The sequence below is a fragment of the Mesoplodon densirostris genome, chromosome 2 (genome assembly GCF_025265405.1).
Source record: "Mesoplodon densirostris isolate mMesDen1 chromosome 2, mMesDen1 primary haplotype, whole genome shotgun sequence".
NCBI lineage: Eukaryota > Metazoa > Chordata > Mammalia > Artiodactyla > Ziphiidae > Mesoplodon > Mesoplodon densirostris.
The window spans coordinates 48,145,929-48,168,039 of record NC_082662.1 but is presented as its reverse complement, the minus strand read 5'-3'; positions in this window follow the sequence as shown (position 1 = coordinate 48,168,039).

The following is a 22,111-nucleotide window of genomic DNA, read 5'->3' as shown; positions in this document are numbered from 1 at the left end:
CCAAATGAACAAGCATTCATTCCTTTCTATTTTTTATTTATACTTTGTGTTTACAAATTACCCTTAATTCCATCACTTAGAGACTTCTAATATTACCATACCCACATACCTTCTTTTTCTCTCAGAGCAAATTTTGATACACAATACAAACACATTCATTTCCCAGGGAACCCTCCTACACTGTTGGTGGGAATGTAAAATGGTGCAGCCACTATGGAAAACAGTATGGAAGTACCACAGAAAACTAAAAATAGAGTTACCATATGATCCAGCAATCCCATAATCCCAATACCCAGACAAAACTATAATTCAAAAAGACACATAGGAGAGGGGGAAGATGGCGGAAGAGTAAGACGTGGAGATCACCTTCCTCCCCACAGATACATCAGAAATACATCTACACATGGAACAACTCCTACAGAACACCTACTGAACGCTGGCAGAAGACCTCAGACCTCCCAAAAGGCAAGAACCCCCCCCCCCACGTACCTGGGTAGGGCAAAAGAAAAAAGAAAAAACAGAGACAAAAGAATAGGGATGGGACCTGCACCAGTGGGAGGGAGCTGTGAAGGAGGAAAAGTTTCCACACACTAGGAAGCCCCTTCTCGGGCTGAGACTGCGGGTGGGGGAGGGGGAAAGCTTCAGAGCCACAGAGGAAAGCACAGCAACAGGGGTGCGGAGGGCAAAGCGGAGAGATTCCCGCACAGAGGACCAGTGCCAACTGGCACTCACCAGCCCGAGAGGCTTGTCTGCTCACCCGCCGGGGTGGGCGGGGCTGGGAGCTGAGGCTCGGGCTTCAGTGTGAGCGCAGGGAGAGGACTGGGGTTGGCGGCATGAACACAGCCTGCAGGGGGTTAGTGCACCAAGGCTAGCTGGGAGGGAGCCCGGGGAAAAGTCTGGACCTGACGAAGAGACAAGAGACTTTTTCTTCCCTCTTTGTTTCTTGGTGCTCGAGGAGAGGGGATTAAGAGCACCGCTTAAAGGAGCTCCAGAGAAGGGCGCGAGCCGCGGCTAAAAGCGCGGACCCCAGAGACGGGCATGAGACACTAAGGCTGCTGCTGCCGCCACCAAGAAGCCTGTGTGCGTGCACAGGTCACTATCCACACCTACCTTCCGGGTAGCCTGTGCAGCCCGCCACTGCCAGGGTCCCGTGATCCAGGGACAACTTCCCTGGGAGAACGCACGGCGCGCCTCAGGCTGGTGCAACGTCACGCCGGCCTCTGCCGCTGCAGGCTCGCCCCGCATCCGTGCCCCTCCCTGCCCCCGGCCTGAGTGAGCCAAAGACCCCAAATCAGCGGCTCCTTTAACCCTGTCCTGTCTGAGCGAAGAACAGACGCCATCCGGCGACCTACACGCAGAGGCGGGGCCAAATCCAAAGCTGAGCACCGGCAGCTGTGCGAACAGAGAAAGGGAAATCTCTCCCAGCAGTCTCAGAAGCAGCAGATTAAAGCTCCACAATCAACTTGACGTAACCTGCATCTGTGGAATACCTGAATAGACAACGAATCATTCAAATTGAGGAGGTGGATTTTGAGAGTAAGATTTATTATTTTTTCCTCTTTTCCTCTTTTTGTGAGTGTGTATGTGTATGCTTCTGTGTGAGATTTGTCTGTATAGCTTTGCTTTCACCATTTCTCCTAGGGTTCTATCCGTCCATTTTTTGTTTGTTTGTTTGTTTTTCACTTTTTAAAAATTTTCTTAATAATTTTTTATTTTAATAACTTTATGGTATTTTTTCTTTATTTTATTTTCTTTTATCCTCTTTCTTTCTTTCTTTCTTTCTACTTTTTCTCCCTTTTACTCTGAGCCGTGTGGATGAAAAGTTCTTGATGCTGCAGCCAGGAGTCAGTGCCATGCCTCTGAGGTGGGAGAGTCACCTTCAGGACACTGGTCCACAAGAGACCTCCCAGCTCCATGAAATATCAAATGGCTAAAATCTCCCAGAGATCTCCATCTCAACACCAAGACCCAGCTTCACTCAATGAACAGCAAGCTACAGTGCTGGACACCCTATGCCAAACAAATAGCAAGACAGGAACACAACACCACCAATTAGCAGAGAGTCTGCCTAAAATCATAATAAGTCCACAGATACCCCAAAACACACCACCAGACATGGACCTGCCCACCAGAAAGACAAGTTCCAGCCTCATCCACCAGAACACAGGCACTAATCCCCTCCACCAGGAAGCCTACACAACCCACTGAACAAACTTTAGCCACTGGGGACAGATACCAAAAACAATGGGAACTATGAGCCTGCAGCCTGCAAAAAGGAGACCCCAAACACAGTAAGGTAAGCAAAATGAGAAGACACAAAAGCACACAGCAGAGGAAGGAGCAAGATAAAAACCCACCAGACCTAACAAATGAAGAGGAAATAGGCAGTCTACCTGAAACAGAATTCAGAATAATGATAGTAAAGATGATCCAAAATCTTGGAAATAGAATAGAGAAAATGCAAGAAACATTTAACAAGGACCTAGAAGAACTAAGATGAAACAAGCAATGATGAACAACACAATAAATGAAATTAAAAATACTCTAAAAAGGATCAATAGCAGAATAACTGAGGCAGAAGAACAGATAAGTGACCTGGAATATAAAATAGTGGAAATAACTACTGCAGATCAAAATAAAGAAAAAAGAATGAAAAGAACTGAGGACAGTCTCAGAGACCTCTGGGACAACATTAAACACACCAACATTCGAATTATAGGAGTTCCAGAAAAAGAAGAGAAAAAGAGAGAGAGTGAGAAAATATTTGAAGAGATTTTACTTGAAAACTTCCCTAATATGGGAAAGGAAATAGTTAATCAAGTCCAGGAGGCACAGAGAGTCCCATACAGGATAAATCCAAGGAGAAACTTGCCAAGACACATATTAATCAAACTGTCAAAAATTAAATACAAAGAAAATGTATAAAAAGCAGCAAGGGAAAAACAACAAATAACACACAAGGGAATCCCCATAAGGTTGAGAGCTGATCTTTCAGCAGAAACTCTGCAAGCCAGAAGGGACTGGCAGGACATATTTAAAGTGATGAAGGAGAAAAACCTACAACCAAGATTATTCTACCCAGCAAGGATCTCATTCAGATTTGATGGAGAAATTAAAATCTTTACAGATAAGCAAAAGCTGAGACAGTTCAGCACCACCAAACCAGCTTTACAACAAATGCTAAAGGATCTTCTCTAGGCAAGAAACACAACAGAAGGAAAAGACCAACAATAACAGACCCAAAACAATTAAGAAAATGGGAATAGGAACATACATGTCGATAATTACCTTAAATATAAATGGATTGAATGCTCCCACCAAAAGACACAGACTGGCCAAATGGATACAACAACAAGACCCATATATATGCTGTCTACAAGAGACCCACTTCAGACCTAGAGACACATACAGATTGAAAGTGAGGGGATGGAAAAAGATATTCCATGCAAATGGAAACCAAAAGAAAGCTGGAGTAGCAATTCTCATATCAGACAAAATAGACTTTAAAATAAAGACTACTAGAAGAGACAAAGAAGGACACTACATAATGATCAAGGGATCGATCCAAGAAGAAGATATAAGAATTGTAAATATTTATGCACCCAACATAGGAGCACCTCAATACATAAGGCAAATACTAACAGCCATAAAAGGAGAAATCGACAGTAACACATTCGTACTAGGGGACTTTAACACCCCACTTTCACCAATGGACAGATCATCCAGAATGAAAATAAATAAGGAAACACAAGCTTTACATGATACATTAAACAAGATGAACTTAATTGATATTTATAGGACATTCCCTCCAAAAAAAAAAGAATACACATTTTTCTCAAGTGCTCATGGAACATTCTCCAGGATAGACTATATGTTGGGTCACAAATCAAGCCTTGGTAAAGTTAACAAAGTTGTAATTGTATCAAGTATCTTTTCCGACCACAACGCTATGAGACTAGATATCAATTACAGGAAAAGATCTGTAAAAAATACAAACACATGGAGGCTAAACAATACACTACTCAATAACGAAGTGATCACTGAAGAAATCAAAGAGGAAATAAAAAATACCTAGAAACAAATGACAATGGAGACATGACAACCCAAAACCTATGGGATGCAGCAAAAGCAGTTCTAAGAGGGAAGTTTATAGCAATACAATCCTACCTTAAGAAACAGGAAACATCTCGAATAAACAACCTAACTTGCACTTAAAGCAATTAGACAAAGAAGAACAAAAACCCCCAAAGTTAACAGAAGGAAAGAAATAATAAAGATCAGATCAGAAATAAATGAAAAAGAAATGAAGGAAATGATAGCAAAGATCAATAAAACTAAAAGCTGGTTCTTTGAGAAGATAAACAATATTGATAAACCATCAGCCAGACACATCAAGAAAAAAAGGGAGAAGACTCAAATCAGTAGAATTAGAAATGAAAAAGGAGAAGTAACAACTGACACTGCAGAGATACAAAAGATCATGAGAGATTACTACAAGCAACTCTACGCCAATAAAATTGAAAACCTGGAAGAAATGGACAAATTCTTAGAAATGCACAACCTGCCAAGACTGAATCAGGAAGAAATAGAAAATATGAATAGACCAATCACAAGCACTGAAATTGAAACTGTGTTAAAAATCTTCCAACAAACAAAAGCCCAGGACCAGATGGCTTCACAGGTGAATTCTATCAAACATTTAGAGAAGAGCTAACACCTATCCTTCTCAAATTATTCCAAAATATAGCAGAGTGAGGAAAAATCCCAAACTCTTTCTATGAGGCCACCATCACCCTGATACCAAAAGCAGACAAGGATGTCACAAAGAAAGAAAACTACAGGCCAATATCACTGATGAACATACATGCAAAAATCCTCAACAAAATACTACCAAACAGAATCTAACAGCACATTAAAAGGATCATACACCATGATCAAGTGGGGTTGATTCCAGGAATGCAAGGATTCTTCAATATACACAAATCAATAAACATGATACACCATATTAACAAATTGAAGGAGAAAAACCATATGATAATCTCAATAGATGCAGAGAAAGCTTTCGACAAAATTCAACACCCATTCATGAGAAAAACCCTCCTGAAAGTAGGCATAGAGGGAACTTTCCTCAACATAATAAAGGCCTTATATGACAAACCCACAGCCAGCATCGTCCTCAATGGTGAAAAACTGAAACCATTTCCACTAAGATCAGGAACAAGGCAAGGTTGCCCACTCTCACCACTCTTATTCAACATAGATTTGGAAGTTTTAGCCACAGCAATCAGAGAAGAAAAGGAAAGAAAAGGAATCCAAATCAGAAAAGAAGAGGTGAAGCTGTCACTGTTTGCAGATGACATGATACTATACATAGAGAATCCTAAAAATGCCACCGGAAAACTACTAGAGCTAATCAATGAATTTGGTAAAGTAGCAGGATACAAAATTAATGCACAGACATCTCTGGCATCCCTATACACTAATGATGAAAAATCTGATAGTGAAATAAAGAAAACACTCCCATTTACCACTGCAACAAAAAGAATAAAATATCTAGGAATAAACCTACCTAAGAAAAAAAAGACCTCTATGCAGAAAATTATAAGACACTGATGAAAGAAATTAAAGATGATACAAATAAATGAAGAGATATACCATGTTCTTGGATTAGAAGAATCAACATTGTGAAAATGACTTTACTACCCAAAGCAATCTACAGAATCAATGCAATCCCTATCCAACTACCACTTGCATTTTTCAGAGAACTAGAACAAAAAATTTCACAATTTGTATGGTAACACAAAAGACCCTGAATAACCAAAGCAATCTTGAGAACGAAACACGGAGCTAGAGGAATCAGGCTCCCTGACTTCAGACTATACTACAAAGCTACAGTGATCAAGACAGTATGGTACTGACACAAAAACAGAAATATAGATCAATGGAACAGGATAGAAAGCCCAGAGATAAACCCACACACATATGGTCACCTTATCTTTGATAAAGGAGGCAGGAATGTACAGTGGAGAAAGGACAGCCTCTTCCAAAAGTGGTGCTGGGAAAACAGGTACATGTAAAAGTATGAGGTAAGAACACTCCCTAACACCATACACAAAAATAAGCTCAAAATGGATTAAAGACCTAAATGTAAGGCCAGAAACTATCAAACTCTTAGAGGCAAACATAGGCAGAACACTCTATGACATAAATCACAGCAAGATCTTTTTTGACCCACCTCCTAGAGAAATGGAAATAAAAACAAAAATAAACAAATGGTACCTAATGAAACTTCAAAGCTTTTGCTCAGCAAAGGAAACCATAAACAAGACCAAAAGACGACCCTCAGAATGAGAGAAAATATTTGCAAATGAAGCAACTGACAAAAGATTCATCTCCAAAATTTACAAGTAGCTCATGCGGCTCAATAACAAAAAAAAACCAAACAACCCAATCCAAAAATGGGCAGAAGACCTAAATAGACATTTCTCCAAAGAAGATATACAGACTGCCAACAAACACATGAAAGAATGCTCAACATCATTAATCATTAGAGAAATGCAAATCAAAACTACAATGAGATATCATCTCACACCAGTCAGAATGGCCATCATTAGAAAATCTAGAAACAATAAATGCTGGAGAGGGTGTGGAGAAAAGGGAACACTCTTGCACTGCTGGTGGGAATGTGAGTTGGTACAGCCACTATGGAGAACAGTATGGAGGTTCCTTAAAAAACTACAAATAGAACTACCATATGACCCAGCAATCCCAATACTGGGCATATACCCTGAGAAAACCATAATTCAAAAAGAGTCATGTACCACAATGTTCATTGCAGCTCTGTTTACAATAGCCAGGAGATGGAAACAACCTAAGTGCCCATCATCAGATGAATGGATAAAGAAGATGTGGCACATATATAAAATGGAATATTACTCAGCCATAAAAAGAAACAAAATTGAGTTATTTGTAGTGAGGTGGATGGACCTAGAGTCTGTCATACAGAGTGAAGTAAGTCAGAAAGAGAAAGACAAATACTGTATGCTAACACATATATATGGAATCTAAGAAAAAAACAAAAGTCATGAAGAACCCAGGGGTAAGACAGGAATAAAGACACAGACCTACTAGAAAATGTACTTGAGGATATGGGGAGGGGGAAGGGTAAGTTGTGACAAAGTGAGAGAGTGGCATGGACATATATACACTACCAAACGTAAAATAGATAGTGGGAAGCAGCCGCATAGCATGGGGAGATCAGCTCAGTGCTTTGTGACCACCTAGAGGGGTGGGATAGGAAAGGTGGTAAGGAGGGAGATGCGAGGGGGAAGGGATATGGGAACATATGTGTGTGTGTGACTGATTCACTTTGTTATAAAGCAGAAACTAACACACCATTGTAAAGCAATTATACTCCAATAAAGAAGTAAAAAAAAAAAAAAAAAGACACATGCATCCCTATGTTCATAGCAGCACTGTTTACAATAGCCAGGACATGGAAACAACCTAAATGTCCATTGAGAGATGAATAGATAAAGATGATGTGTTACACACACACACACACACACACACACACACACACAAACACACACACACACTGGAATACTACTCAGCCATAAAGAAGAATGAAATAATGCCATTTGCAGCAACATGGATAGACATAGAGATTATCATACTAAGTGAAGTAAGTCAGGCAGAGAAAGATAAATACTATATGATATCACTTATATGTGGAATCTAAAATACGACACAAATGAACTTATTTACAAAAACAGAAACAGGCTCACAGACATAGAGAACAGACTTGCAGTTGCCAAGGCAGGGGGAGGGGCAGGAGGGGGAGGAAATGGGGGAGGATTGTATTGGGAGTTTGGGATTAGCAGATGCAAACTATTATATATAGAATGGATAAATAACAAGGTCCTAACTTGCACAGGGAACTATATTCAATATCCTGTGATAAACCATAATGGAAAAGAATATATATATACCTAATATAAAACAGAATCACTTTGCTGTACAGAAGAAATTAAGACAACATTGTAAATCAACTATACATCAATAAAATTAAAAAAAAAAAAAAAAAAAAAAAAGCATTCCTGTCCCAGAGGTGAAGCCACATAGATGAGTCTTCTTCAGTTTTGGTTGGAAACCTGTCAATTTGGTGGGATCATATTGCTGGATATGAGTTAATCTGTTCTATGTACCTTTTCATTATTTTCTAAGCTATATATAATGTGTTGAGTTTTACCCCATTTTAAATTTATCACTTTAAGAAGTAAAATGTTTCAAAACGTAAGCTCCTGTCTGGAATTATAATAGATGAGGTCATTATTGATGAAAAATTAGGGAACCCTTGAATATGTCTAGTACCTTAATTTAACCAGTTGGTTAAGGGAAGGTAATTAATGTTCATAAAACTTTATTATATACCTTAATCCAGTTAATCTTCAGAAGAGTCTACAGAGCTAGCTAGGTACCTCAGTTGGGTACTGTGATAGGATAAAAAAATATGTATTTGGTCTTTGCCCCCAGTTCCTGGGACAGAGTTTTAAAATCCCTTGGAGTTTCTTGAGTGACAGAGGTGTCTTTTGATATTCATAATGAGTCCGTTTACACTGCACCTGAGTTTATGCAAATGGGGTGATTCAAGTTGGGCCATTAGATGGTTTCAAGGAAAAGGTCGGCCACACACTTGATCAGAAGGTTGGAACTTTCAGCCCAACCTCCCAACCTCCAGGGAGGAGAACGGAGCTAGAGATCAAGTTCAATCACCAATGACCAATGATTTAATCAACCATACCTACATAGTAAAGCCTACACAGAAACTCTTGAACAGTGAAGTTCAGGGAGCTTCTGGGTTGATGAACACGTCAATGTGCTGGAAGGGTGGTACAGCCTGAGAGGGTTTAGAAGCTCTACGCCACCTCCCACCAGTGCTCTTGTCCTAGGCATCTCTTCCATTTGGCTGTTCCTGAGTTGTATCCTTTATAACAAAATGGTAATTGTAAGTATGGCACTTTCTTGAGTTCTTTAAGATGTTCTAGTGAATTATTGGATGGGGCAGGGGGGTTGCAGTTATGGGAAACCCTGAATTTGTAGCCAAGTTGGACAAAAGTACCAGTAGCCTGAGGACCTGGGACTTGCTACTGGCTTCTGAAATAAGGAAAGGCTTGTGAGACTGAACCCTAAAATCTGTGGCATCTAACACTAACTCTGGGTAGTTCATGTGAGAATAGGATTGAATTGTGGGACATGCAGCTGGTGTTTGAGAATTGGTATTGGAAAGATCCAAGTAGCTCATCTGTTAAATGGGAAAAATAAGGCTCAAAAGGGGAAAAAAAAAAAGTAACTAATGTCACATTTCCTTTTTTCTCTCCACGTATTTCATAGGGAGACTGCCTGCTTCAGAGTCAACTTCTAGCCCATCTTCTCCACATCATGCTCAATTGGAGAAGAAACGATTCCTCTCATAGCTGAGCAGTGAGAGCCTGACTCTCACTGGCTCATGTTTCTAAAGCAGGTGGGGTTAAGAGCCTTTATCTCTATTCCTTGCTACTTGAACTAGCTGGCTGAGGGGCAGCAATTCTTCTTGCACCAGGCTGTGGAAGCATTTGTCCATTCTGTGGACTCACACTTTCTTAAATGTGTCATCTAAAATCCTGTTCTTGGGGAAAAAGATAGGAAGTCTATTTGGCCTCAGATCCAAGCCCTGCCATCCAATGCAATGCTACCAACAGTGAAGCCAGAACTTTTACTTTCATCCTTCTGTCTCTTGTGTTTATTTCTCAATTGGTTCAGAGCTCAGAGAGTGTGAACTATTATCACTCAAACCCCTATTCATGAGGCACTGCTTTCAACTCTGATTCCAAAGCCTCATTCCCTTCTATTTTTCCACACAGTCTCATACCATTGAGGCAAAAGACTTAGGGAGAAAAGAATGAATATACAAATAAGCATGTTTTTCAATTTGTAGACCAGAACATTAATAATATTGTGTAAAATAAAGCAGATAGTCTCCATATCCTATCCAAACTGCCTCATGTGGACTGAAAATTTTGTAATAGTTCCTGGAAATACTTTTTGTCAAAAGAGAACTCACCATGGGTAGTGCCAGCATATGTTTCCATTTGTCATTTTATATATTTTATATTTGCTTCAATTATGGAACCAGCCCTTTTAAAGCCAGGAAGTGTGCATTAAATATATATATCTGTGTGTGTGTAGAACAATAATTTTTCTAAAGGTTTATTTCATTTAAAAATAAAATAAAATAAAACCCACCATGGGTCAAATGAAATGACCCAATTAAAGACAACCCTTCTCTTCCTGCAGGTCTCTTCCTAACTGTGGGACTAAAATTTCCAAGGTATCATTCTGTTTTCCTAAATTGTTAACATATTGAAAACAGCTGTTAGGTAGGTGCAAGGAGCTAAAGGGAAAATGCCAGAGGTATCCTTTTCTCTCCCACGTGAGTCTACCTGATGACCAGCGGGTCATCCCTGTTCCTTTGTGATTTGGGAAAGGTGAACTTTAGTTGAAATCCATTGTTTCCTAAAGAGCCATGCTTCCTGTCTCAATGGATATTCTGAAATTTGCATTTTTTGCCCAGGTGTGTTTAATCAGCTCATTAAGCCTCTCCCACTAAGACTGCCTGTAAAGTAAGGACCAGAAGCCATCATTTACTACCTGTATGTATGCAGCTGCCTTGCCTAATCCTCAGGTCAACCACACAACACAGGTATTTTTAGTCACACTTTACAAATAAGGAACTAATGTTCAGAGATGCCAAAAGATGCAGGGCATTTCCAAGGTCACAGATGCTAGTGGGTGGCTGAGAAAGGACCGAAATGTAGGTGGGGCTGGCTCCAGAGCTAGTGGCATTAAATGAAACAGCATGCCTGGGGAGGAAACTCCAGACCAGGAAGCCAAAGGGAGCATGCACAGATGTTGCTGAACTAGTGAGTTGGCAGCAACAGCCTCAGTAAATGTTTAGCAAATGCACAGGGCATAGAATCCTATGTTTTGTTTTAAAGTGAAACCATCTGAAGCGGCCTCATTTCCTCCTGTAAAGCAAGTTTTAAGGAGGAAAAAAAAAAAAAGATCTGAGAGGCTGCAAGGCGTTGATATGGTTGGTGGCTTCCCATGTTATCAGCCGCCTATGAAGAGAAGGAAAAGGAAGCGTGCTCCCTTGGAGCTGTGGTCCTGGCTCCGGAAAGCATCTCACTGCCCCTCGGAGCAAGGGAGATGATGAGATTGGAACCCTACCTGCCTCTCCTCCTGTGGCAAGGTGCAGTTGCTGTGGAAAAGCGCCAGGAAGTTCAGTGTTCTAGAAGACTCCGGGGTGGGGGGGAAGGGAGGACTGTGACCCCACCCTCTGCTTCCTCCTCAGACACGTTCCAGCAGTGGAGTAATTAGACCAAGGAGAATATGCCTCAGGAAGCCCTGTCCCCAGAGGCCCGTCCAGACTTGTTTAAAGACAGCTGCTCTGATCGTTAAAATGAAATAGGACATGTAACCAGATTATGGGGAAATTATTGCTATTAACAGCAATAATTACCCTCTGTTCAAGTAGCTTCCTGAAATAAAAAAAACATCAAAGCAGAAGCTTTCAATTACTTTACTTAGCACCCTGTGTGAACCCTTTGGGTATGTGTGTACTGCCATGCATCAGGGAGAAAGAAAGAGAATTGGGGTGGGAAAGAAGGGGAAGGAGAGTGCAAGTGTGTGCGTGTGTGTGTGCGCTCATAGGCGCACTGGAGAATGGAGGAATAGTTTGTGCTTTACTGGATATGTATTGTAAATTGTGTAAATACCTATTTTCTCTAAAACAAAACAAAACAAATTAGTGAGTACCTGTAGTGTGCCAGGCTCTGTCAGAGGTGCTGTGGATACCAACCCAAATAAGACTGAGTCTTTGCCGCCCCCTCACCCCAAGCTCAAGTCTGGAGCAGGAGACAGACAAAGAGAGGATAATAGCAGAGTGTGGTAACTGCTGTGCTAAGGGTGGCCTCAGTAACACCGGGGAGCAAGCCTCATTACACCTGGCTGGGGATAAGGGCAGGTAGACTTCCTGGAGGATGGGATGCCTAAGCCACAGCCTGAAGGGATGTAGAACAGGAGTGAGATAGAAAGGGGAGGTTAGGCAGGGCTTCTGAGCAGAGGGTCCAGTACAACTAAAGGTCCATGGTTCGAAACAAACAGCTGTAATTATCTCAGTCACGGGAGATGAGGCTGTGGATGAACGGGTAATAGACAGAATACGGAAATAATAGATAACACCCTCCCTTCCGCCCCCTGCTTTTCACAGAGCTCACAGACAAATCTGCTTTACAAAACTGTCGGTGCATCATCCAACTTTCTCATCAGCATTCCTTATACAAAAATATCAAAAATATTTAACAGGGAAAATACTTGAAAAATCAATCTGCAGGTGGCTTACAAGCTGAAAGTCTCCCAAAATCCCCACTCTCTCCAGAAAAAAACCCTGGAAAATGTATACAGGTGACAGGAAATGCACAGGTGGGGAATTAGCCGGAGCATCTCTGCCCTCCATTGTTTGAGCGACATGCACCCACATTAAGCACCTCTTTGTTATTAATCCAGTGCATTCCGACTTTAGGATATAGCAAATAATGTACCTTTTTTCTTGTAATTCAGACCAACTAAGATAAACCTGGGAGACAAGCAGACATACAGAGAAATGTTAGCTTTTATGCTGATAAATGGAGCATATGGTTTGAGATATGGTCAAAGGGCCAGTCAACAACACTTCAGCCCGAAATTAAACTCACCCACCTGGCACAGGGTGGGCGGGGGAGGAGGGGTGCGCTGGAAGCTGCTGGTTCCCAGCAGAACAGGCTGCCTAGGCATGGCTGAGAACAGACCAGGACACACTCTCCCTGGAGGCAGACAGCCTCCCACACTCACCATTGCAGGGGTGTTCCTCTCCCCACTAGGAGAAGGAAGGAATGAGGAGAGATGCCACATGCTTGAGGCTTCCACGTAGAAATGTGAGGGGCAAGGAAAAAGGTGACCGCTGATGTCCTGGCAATACTCTCTTGTCCCAGATTACAATGGACTTTCCAGTGAAGTTGCTGCTGACTTTGCCTGGGGACAGGGCATCTTCCCTGTTCCCTGACAGCACACATGGCAGGAAGATTTACTTCCAATTCTGCTGTCCACAGAAGCCTCTTCTCATGTAATCCGGCCACAGGGATACACGTGCATGTACACGTCCGCACGCACACACACACACACACACACACACACACACACACACACACCTGCAGCAAGTAGAAGGCCTTCACCCTTGACAACTTTCTCACCTAAACTCTGAGGACCCAAGCCTCCCAGTGAGAGGCACCCTGGCCAGAGCCACGTAGATCCCAGAGAGGTATAACTGCAGTGCTGAGAGCCGTACACTAAGCTGAGTCTGAACCCTGCTCTGTTACCTCCTAGTCATTTGTCTTGAGGGAAATGAATTAATCTCTTTGAGCCTCTGTTTCTTCATCTGTAAAATGGGATAATAATAGAACCCCATTAAGTTTGTTGTGAAGCTTGAATGAAATAATTCATATACCCGACCTTTGGTAGTTAGGGTCATAGTCCTCACTGAATTGTATGTTATGTAAAAGCATACGCATAAAATGTGTAACTGCATCTTATCTGGGGGCAGGAGGGCCCCCTGGAGGGATTCTTATCCTTAGCCTGGCTTATGTGGCCCAGCTTGACCGGTCCCTGACTACCCCTCCGCCTTCATCTCCTCCACCCTCTATGTTCTCTATGCTGTAGTTGTACCGAACACATTTTGTCCCCCATGCTTTCCACATACTGCCCCCTGTGCCTGGAGTAGTTTGCCCATGCCTCTTTCTCCCTTACACGTACCCTTAGCCTGGCTAACTGCTACCCATGGATCAGGGCTCAGCTAAGTCTCATTTTCATTCATTCATTCATTCAATAAATATTTGTTGAGTGTATACTTAGTACCTATATTAGTCTGCTCAGGCTGCCATAACAAAGTACCACCAGCTGGGGGGCTTAAAAAATAGAAATTTATTTTCTCACAGTTCCAGAGGCTAGAAGTTCAAGATCAAGGTGTTGACAGGGCTGTGTTTCCTCAGGCCTCTCTCCTTGGCTTGCAGGCAGCCATCTCCCCTCTGACTCCACTTGGTCTTTCCTCTGTGCTTGTTCCTATCTGTGTCCTAATCTCCTCCTCTTAGAAGGACACCAGTCATATTGGACTAGTGCCCACCCACGTGACCTAATCTTACCTTCAGTGCCTTTCAAAAAAACTCTATCTGCAAATACAGTCACATTCTGAGGTACTGGGGGTTAAGTCTTCAACATATGAATTTTGGAGGGACACAGTTCAGCTCCTAACAGCACCAGGATACAAAGCATTTTCTCCTCGCCAAGTCTGGATGAGAAGACACTTCCAAGCACTCCTCTACATCTCGAATTATGTCAGGATCTTTCATTAGTACCTGCTTCTTCACAAAATGAATTGTGTCTCCAGCCAGACTCCAGCCCAGTGAGGAAAGGCTCTGTATTGGTCTTAGTCACCGTGTTAAGCTCTTCAGATACGATGATGAGCAATATATAGTAGATGACAACGGTTATGTCTTGAATGAATGAATGTCCTTTGCTGCCATTTCTGCATGCCAAAACCACATCCTTAATAGAAAACATGGCCAGGAAGAATGTGTGATAATCATCCTCTACACTTAAAGAGCCCATTACATTGTCAAGAGCCTTTACATCCCTTATCTTATTTCCCCTCCTAAGTGGCCTTGTGGTCTGGGTACAATTGTCTTCACTTGGCAGAAGGAGCAACTGAAGCCCCACAGAAATAAGGATCTTGGCCAAATTCCCTCTGCAAGCAAGTAGCTCCAGTGGACCCATGCTACCTCAGGGGATAACCACAGCTTTTGAAATTACAGTGAAATAAATTAAATTTGTAGTAAAATTTCCTGCCTCCCTTGAGAAGCTTGAAGCTACCCTGGCGATTGGAATAACCAAGAAAAAGCGTCTCGGCTTCCCTTGTGCTACTCTGTGTATCATTCTTTCTTCCCAGGGTGACAAGACTCTATGCACCCCACATATTTAAAGGCTAGTCTCATCCTTTAAAGTTTGAAAGGCTAAAAAATAGCCTGAACTTCAAAAGGCAATTTAAGAGCTTTGCCCTTTCAAGTTTAACATTTCTTCAAGAACAAAAAATAGTCCGGTGCTTGTTGCTTTTGGAATCCAGTTCTTATTACTCATGTATTTTTGCTCCAAAAGAAAATCATTTCACATTTGGGTAATGCCTCTTGGCAGCATTTGTTGAGAGCAGTCTGCAAGCACCTCCTGGATCCAGCATGACCTGGCTATAGAAAGGGAAGCAGGGCATGGGAAACTATGTGCCCTTTTAGAGCCACCATTTGAAAGCAGGAGAGTCATCAGAGAGGCTTACACCAAAGTATGCTGTGACCCATGGGTGAAGAAGGCACAAAGTCTGGCTAAAAAGCATGGGCTTTGGCACATCTGCTTTCAGATCCAGTCTCCCCCACTTTCACTGTGCGATTTGGAGCAGGCAGCTTAGCCTTCCTAAACTTCAGTTTCATCATCTGTAAAATGGAAATATAGTAAGACATACTTCAAACTATTGTGAGAATTAACAGATTACTACTGCATGTCACACTCCTACGCCAATGCATGGCACATTAAATACCAACATTTGTGCAGAGCTTACCCACACCATACCAGCCTTGGGGGATAGTCAAGAAGAGGGGTCCCAGAAATGATTCAAGATCCAGCATGGAAGTCCCATCCCAGTCCTTCCTCTCTAATCAGGGTGTGCCTGATGGTGGCTCTGTCGGTCCCAAAAGACCACAACAGTCTTCCTCTCCACTTATCCTTGGCATCTGCCCTCTGCCAAACCATTCTTCCTCAAATTCCCCCTGTTCATCTCAAATTTCCATCCAACTTCAGTTCTGATGTTCTAGCCCCCCTGACTACTAGCCTTCCACCTCACCCCGCATCCCCATCCCCAGGCAGGGCTCTTTGGTTGCAAAGACAATAGGTCATACTTGAACAAGCAAAAACAAAATAAAACAAAAACCAGAATGGCAGGAAAGGAACTACATAGACATTGCCTGGAAAGAAAACACAGCTGGACCTCACAGAACATCAACAGGCACCAACAGTATCATGGGGTCTCAGCTTCTATGTGAACCTGTTAGAATCTCCCAACCCTCTCTGCCCTCCAGATTTCTCTGCTTGGCCACCATATGTAACTAACCTCAAATTCAACCACTCACCACTGTTTGACTATGCGTTTTGAGACTCTCTCAAGGGACAATCTGGTTGTCCCTGCTCTCTCCTGTACACAACTGCCCTTGAATCAACTGCCCACTTGTACCCCAACTGGTGGTGGTCAAGTAGGGTGTGTGTCGTCAACATGGCCAGCCACGTCCCCTCCTTCAGCAGGAACCTCAGAAGAGGTTTAATGCTCAGAGAACAGGTTAGGGACTCTTGTGTCATCATCTGTGTTGCCATGAAGTCATTTCTCTGTCTCTGGTTTTCAATTACAGGACTGCAAAGTCTGTTGGGAAGAGGGGAAGAAGAAAGCACAAAGAAAGGGTGGGCTGGAATTGGGGTGCACTGGCAGGGGTGTTTGCTAGAGACAACAAGAGGCAAGGTCATCGGCTGGGTTACCAGAATTATTGTCTAGAGACCCTGGGATCAGCACCAAGGAAGTGGGGTCCAGGATCAAATCAGCCAAGTGAGGCAGCTTGAGCAAGTAGAAGAACCTCATCACAGTCAGAGACAGGCAGGATCAGAAGCAGCTTGGAACTAGGTAGAAGTACAGGTCAAAGAACCTGCTCAGAACTAAGATAGGGAATGGCATCCATGGCTGAATCTTAGGAGGAATTTGGATTGTCTTGCCAGGGTGTGTTGTCCATTTTAAGGTGACCATTAGGAGAAAGTTATCCATTCACCCCAACAGTCACTACATACAAGGATCCTCCTCTCATCCTGGTGTGGGGAAGTACCCTCCTCCCATGTACATTAAATTTCCGGTTTTTCTGGTACCCAGTAGCATCTCCAGTGGCTCCATTCTTTAACCCAATTTCATTTTTCAGTTCTCCACAGTCCCCGTCTCCCTTGGAACACTACTCAATTCCCTGGGTTCATACTAGAAGACAACTGGAAAGATCCTGCTCTGAATTTTGCTCAGTCTCTCGCTCCTCACTGACCACCGACCTGTGTCAAAGGCCAACTTGATGCACCAGCTTGGTCCTTTGAAATGAGTTCCTTTTCCATCCAGTATTTACACTTACCTGTGGGATATGAGGTTGCCATTATTCCATTATTTCTCACTAAAAGTGATCCTGGCCCTGGGATCAGCCATTAGACCCAATGGCTCCAGTCATTTTCTCTCCTAAAAGGCACACTAGGAGCTCTTGTAAATAGCACCTCCATGGACCCTGGACAGTGTGCCTCCCCATTTGTCCAATGCTTCATGGTCAGCTTGGCCTCTCCCCAGCCCTGCTCCTGCATCTTATACAACATCTGGGCTTCCTTCCACTCACTCCTCTTTGATTAATTAATTCATTTCCTAAGAATATTAACCTAAGACCTACTCTGTACAAGACACTCTGTTAGGTGCACTGACAGCATTTTTACTTTAGTTTCCAAGAGTTTATACTCTGGTGGGAAGATAAGACCTGTAAGTCAACAATCACAATAAAATGTGATACAAGTGCTTAACTAATGGGGCAAGAGGATGTATCGAGAATAAGGAAGAGTAGAACTTATCCCAGGCTGGTGGGGGGGAGCATCATGGAAGGCTTCCAGGAGGAGGAGACAAAGACAGAATTTTGAAGAGTCATACTGAGCTGACTATCTGAAGAAGAATGGGGAGGGAGAGGATGCAGGGAAAGAGCATTCCAGGCAGAAGAAAACTATGTTCATAGTTGGGAATGGGAAATGGAATGCTGTGTTTGAAGAACTACACAATTTTCCAGTTGCCTGGCATTTTCCCCATGAATCCGTCATCTGAGAGGTGAGGTTAGGGAACAAAGCAGAAGCAGGACCCTGAGGGGTGACTGCACAAGTTGAAGAGTTTTGTGGAGCTAGCTGTGGATTTTAAGTAGGAGAGTGATGCCATCAGACCCATGTTGAGGGAGCACGACAGAGGACCGAGGTATAACCCTGTCTCTCTCTGAATGCTTCAGTGGGAGACCACCCTTCTACCCACCCACATCTACTGCAGGGCCTCCAGAGAGAAATGCCCAAGGAGGCAGGCGGTGGGAGGACATGAATAGTTGACCTCTCAAATGACTTTGTAGTCTCTCCTTTCCTGAGCACAACAAAGAAAAATAAATCGTCCCTCAAATGGCAGAGGCCAGGGCTTGCTGCTTGAGTGTCTAATTAGGTGTAAGATTACACCACAGGTCTGGTTACTGGAGGTCCAAGGGAATCAAATAAAATAGCATCAGACCAGACAAGAATAAGTGAGACCTCGCTCAAAGTGAAAACAGGAAAGATATAAAAGACTGCCACGACCCCCTCCTCACCCTCCAGCTACCAAATTGAATAGCCAGATAATGAGGGATTTAGAAGGAGGAAGATAAATGATCTGCTAAGATTTTCCACACAGTTTCATTTCTGACGTGGATCTCTGATTCCATACAGATAAGGTATGAAAGAAGCAAGGAAGTGGGAGATGACCATAAGCACAGCTTGCTCTTCTAATAAATATTCCTGAAAAGCAATTGCCTGCTATGTGTAAGACATTGCACTGTCCACAGTGTACATGGAAGTGATTAGGATGTGGCCCCCTCCCAAGGTGCTCACAGCCTAATGGTAAAGAATGACTCAATAAATCAGAACAGAAACTTCTGTTTTACTCCTAATTTTGATAGAGACATGGGGAACATTCAGAAAGTTGTCACACAAGACATTGGTTTAAACTATGTCTTAAAAAGTTCACCAGGCAACGAAGAGAGGAAACTGCTTACTCAAAAGCATAGATATGAGAAAAATTAAGGCTTTGTCATAAATAACAGGGATGGTATTTCCTTGGTTCCAAGAGTACATTGTTTTTCATGCATGTCACTCATTATACTTTACTAAGGGGGGATAAAAAGGAAAGATGTGTTACTAAATAAACACATATAAAACTTATACCCATAATAGCATATATGTGTCCCCACCTTTATAGAACACTTTACATCACCATCAATTTCCCTGTGTCTTTTATATATTCAGCATCCAAAAATTCTTCTGAATCATTTTTTAGACGTTAGAGGTTATGCATAGCATAAGACTGACTCACAACTTATGCACACCTTGACCTCATTTATACCTTTATGACAGTATAATTTTTAGACGTATTTTAGAATAGCAGGATTTCATTTGCATTTGCTATTTGATAATATTCATAAACTTCCTCCCCTTAATTGAATTATGCAATTCTAAATATTAACCTCTTAGTTTTATTATGTTATATTTCTTAGGGATTCATCCACTTTGTCTGACACAAAAAGAAATAAAAAGCTTAAATACTACCATAACCATTAAAGAAACTGAAGACTTGTTTTAAATCTTCCCACAAAGAAAATTCCAGGCTCAGACGGATGGTTTTACAAGTGAATTCTACCAAACTCTCAAGGAACAGATAATTCCAATACTATACAAAGTCTTTTAAAGAACAGAAAAAGAAATATTCCCCAACTACTTTTATGAGGTTAGTGTAATCTCGATGCCAAATCTAGTCAAAGATAGAATAAAAAATAAAAATTACAGGCTATTGTCCCTCATAAATCGAGATTCAAAAGTTGAGAGCCAAGATACCTTCCTGAATATGTGGAAACTTGGTTCATGGCAGAAGCAGCTTTGCAGATAGCGGGGAAAGACCAGTGATTTAATAAACAGCACTACGAATATTGGGTATAAATTATGGGGAAAAATATAAAATTTTATACTACCTCCCATCATACATAACAATTAATTCCAGTGGATTAAGTACCTCACTGTAAAAAGTAGAACTTTAGGGCCTCCCTGGTGGCGCAGTGGTTGAGAGTCCGCCTGCCGATGCAGGGGACGCGGGTTCGTGCCCCGATCCCGGAGGATCCCACATGCCGCGGAGCGGCTGGGCCCGCGAGCCATGGCCGCGGGGCCTGTGTGTCCGGAGCCTGTGCTCCGCAACGGGAGAGGCCACAGCAGTGAGAGGCCCGCGTACAGCAAAAAAAAAAAAAAAAAAAAAAAAAAGTAGAACTTTAAAAATTTAAAGGAAAGTATAGAAAGTCTTTATAATCTTGGTAAAGGGAAAGATTCTGTAACAAGACAGGAGGCACTAACCATAATAAATAAATAAATAAAATTGATAAATGTGACTACATTAAAATTAAAAGCTTCTGTTTGTCAAAAGAGCTTATTAAAAAAAATGAAAATAGGGGCTTCCCTGGTGGCACAGTGGTTGAGAGTCTGCCTGCCGATGCAGGGGACACGGGTTCGTGCCCCGGTCCGGGAAGATCCCACATGCCGCGGAGCAGCTGGACCCGTGAGCCATGGCCGCTGAGCCTGCGCGTCCGGAGCCTGTGCTCCGCAACGGGAGAGGCCACGATAGTGAGAGGCCCCCATACCGCAAAAAAAAAAAAAGAAAAGAAAAAAGAAAAGAAAATACAAGCCATAAATCAATAGAGAAATGTTCCATATAAATAACAAAGCGTTATTTTCCAAATATATGAAAGAATTCCCTCTTAACCATTAAAGATGTTGGAGAGGAGCACACTGGGGGACTTCAAAAGCATCGATAAGCTTTTATTTCTTAAACAGAGGGGTGGGTACAGGAGTGTTTGTTTTATTATGCTTTATACCTGATATGTGCATAGTATATTCTGTTCAAATGAAATGTATGATAATAAAAAGTACTATCTGAGAACTATACAAAATTTGACTATAGGAATGTATAAAGAAAACATAACCACCTATAATTCTACTATCCATAGATGACTGTTGCTAGCATTTTTTTATATTCTTTTACTATTTATTTTATATCCCTGCATTAGAAAGTTCTTTAAAACACACACACACAAATTGGCTGGAAGCCGTTGACAGGAATTGGTCCTTGCATGATAGCATTTTCAAAGACAGGAGAGGTAAATATAGTAATAGATTTGGAGCCTATGTTCACACACACACACACACACACACACACACACACAGAGGCAGGGACCACTCTATCACAACTTACTTCCCTAACTGGCTAATGGAAAATTTATTTTAACAATAAGTACAAAGTGCGTCTCAGAAATATTAGAATATGAAAAAAATACATCTTCAAATCTAGAAAATATGCTTGCTTAGTAAGCGGGATCAGAGAGTACGAATGAAGAGAGAAAGGGCTGGGAGACAACGGACATGAATCTGGAAAGTGAAACAGGCACCAGAGAGCTTTGCACGGAAAGCAAAGGAACGTTCAGACCTCTGGCTCATTCTACAGTGGCCAAACATTTGGATTGTATCCCCTTCTTTGTGAAGAAAAGAGAAATGAGTCTATGCCTGTAACGTGTGTATTTATATCTTTATAAATTATATATGTTTATTTCTCTACCAATAGACTAAATATGAGAAGCAATATTTTCCTCTTCACCCCAATCATTGCCTTGAGCACCTCCCAAGAAATATATACCCCTCTGCAGAGACTCTGCTCTAAACAAGGAGGTCTGTGGAAGGGTTTTAAACAAGGGTGGGGGGAGGTAATATGGTCAGATGTGCTGTCTGCTCAATCCATATTAAATAAGATCACAAAGGAGATTATTCTTCAATAATAAGTGCAGAATCCAAGGGATGCACTCTGGCAGCAAAGCAAAAGAAAGAGGGAGAGGGAAAGACAAAAGAGGGTCTGCAGGTATCTAGATGCCCAGGATATGGGTTTGGAGTAAACTGCATCCCTGCCTCCAAAGTCAACAGCGGGGGAAGAGGGGATGAAAAGGAGAATTTCAAGATTTAGTTCCTAAGTAAATTTGATATAACTAAAAAGCAGATTAGATGTGATAGTTAAGAAAGTGGCAGTAACTGAGGATGGTCGTGATGGGCTGAATCATGACACCCCTAACCC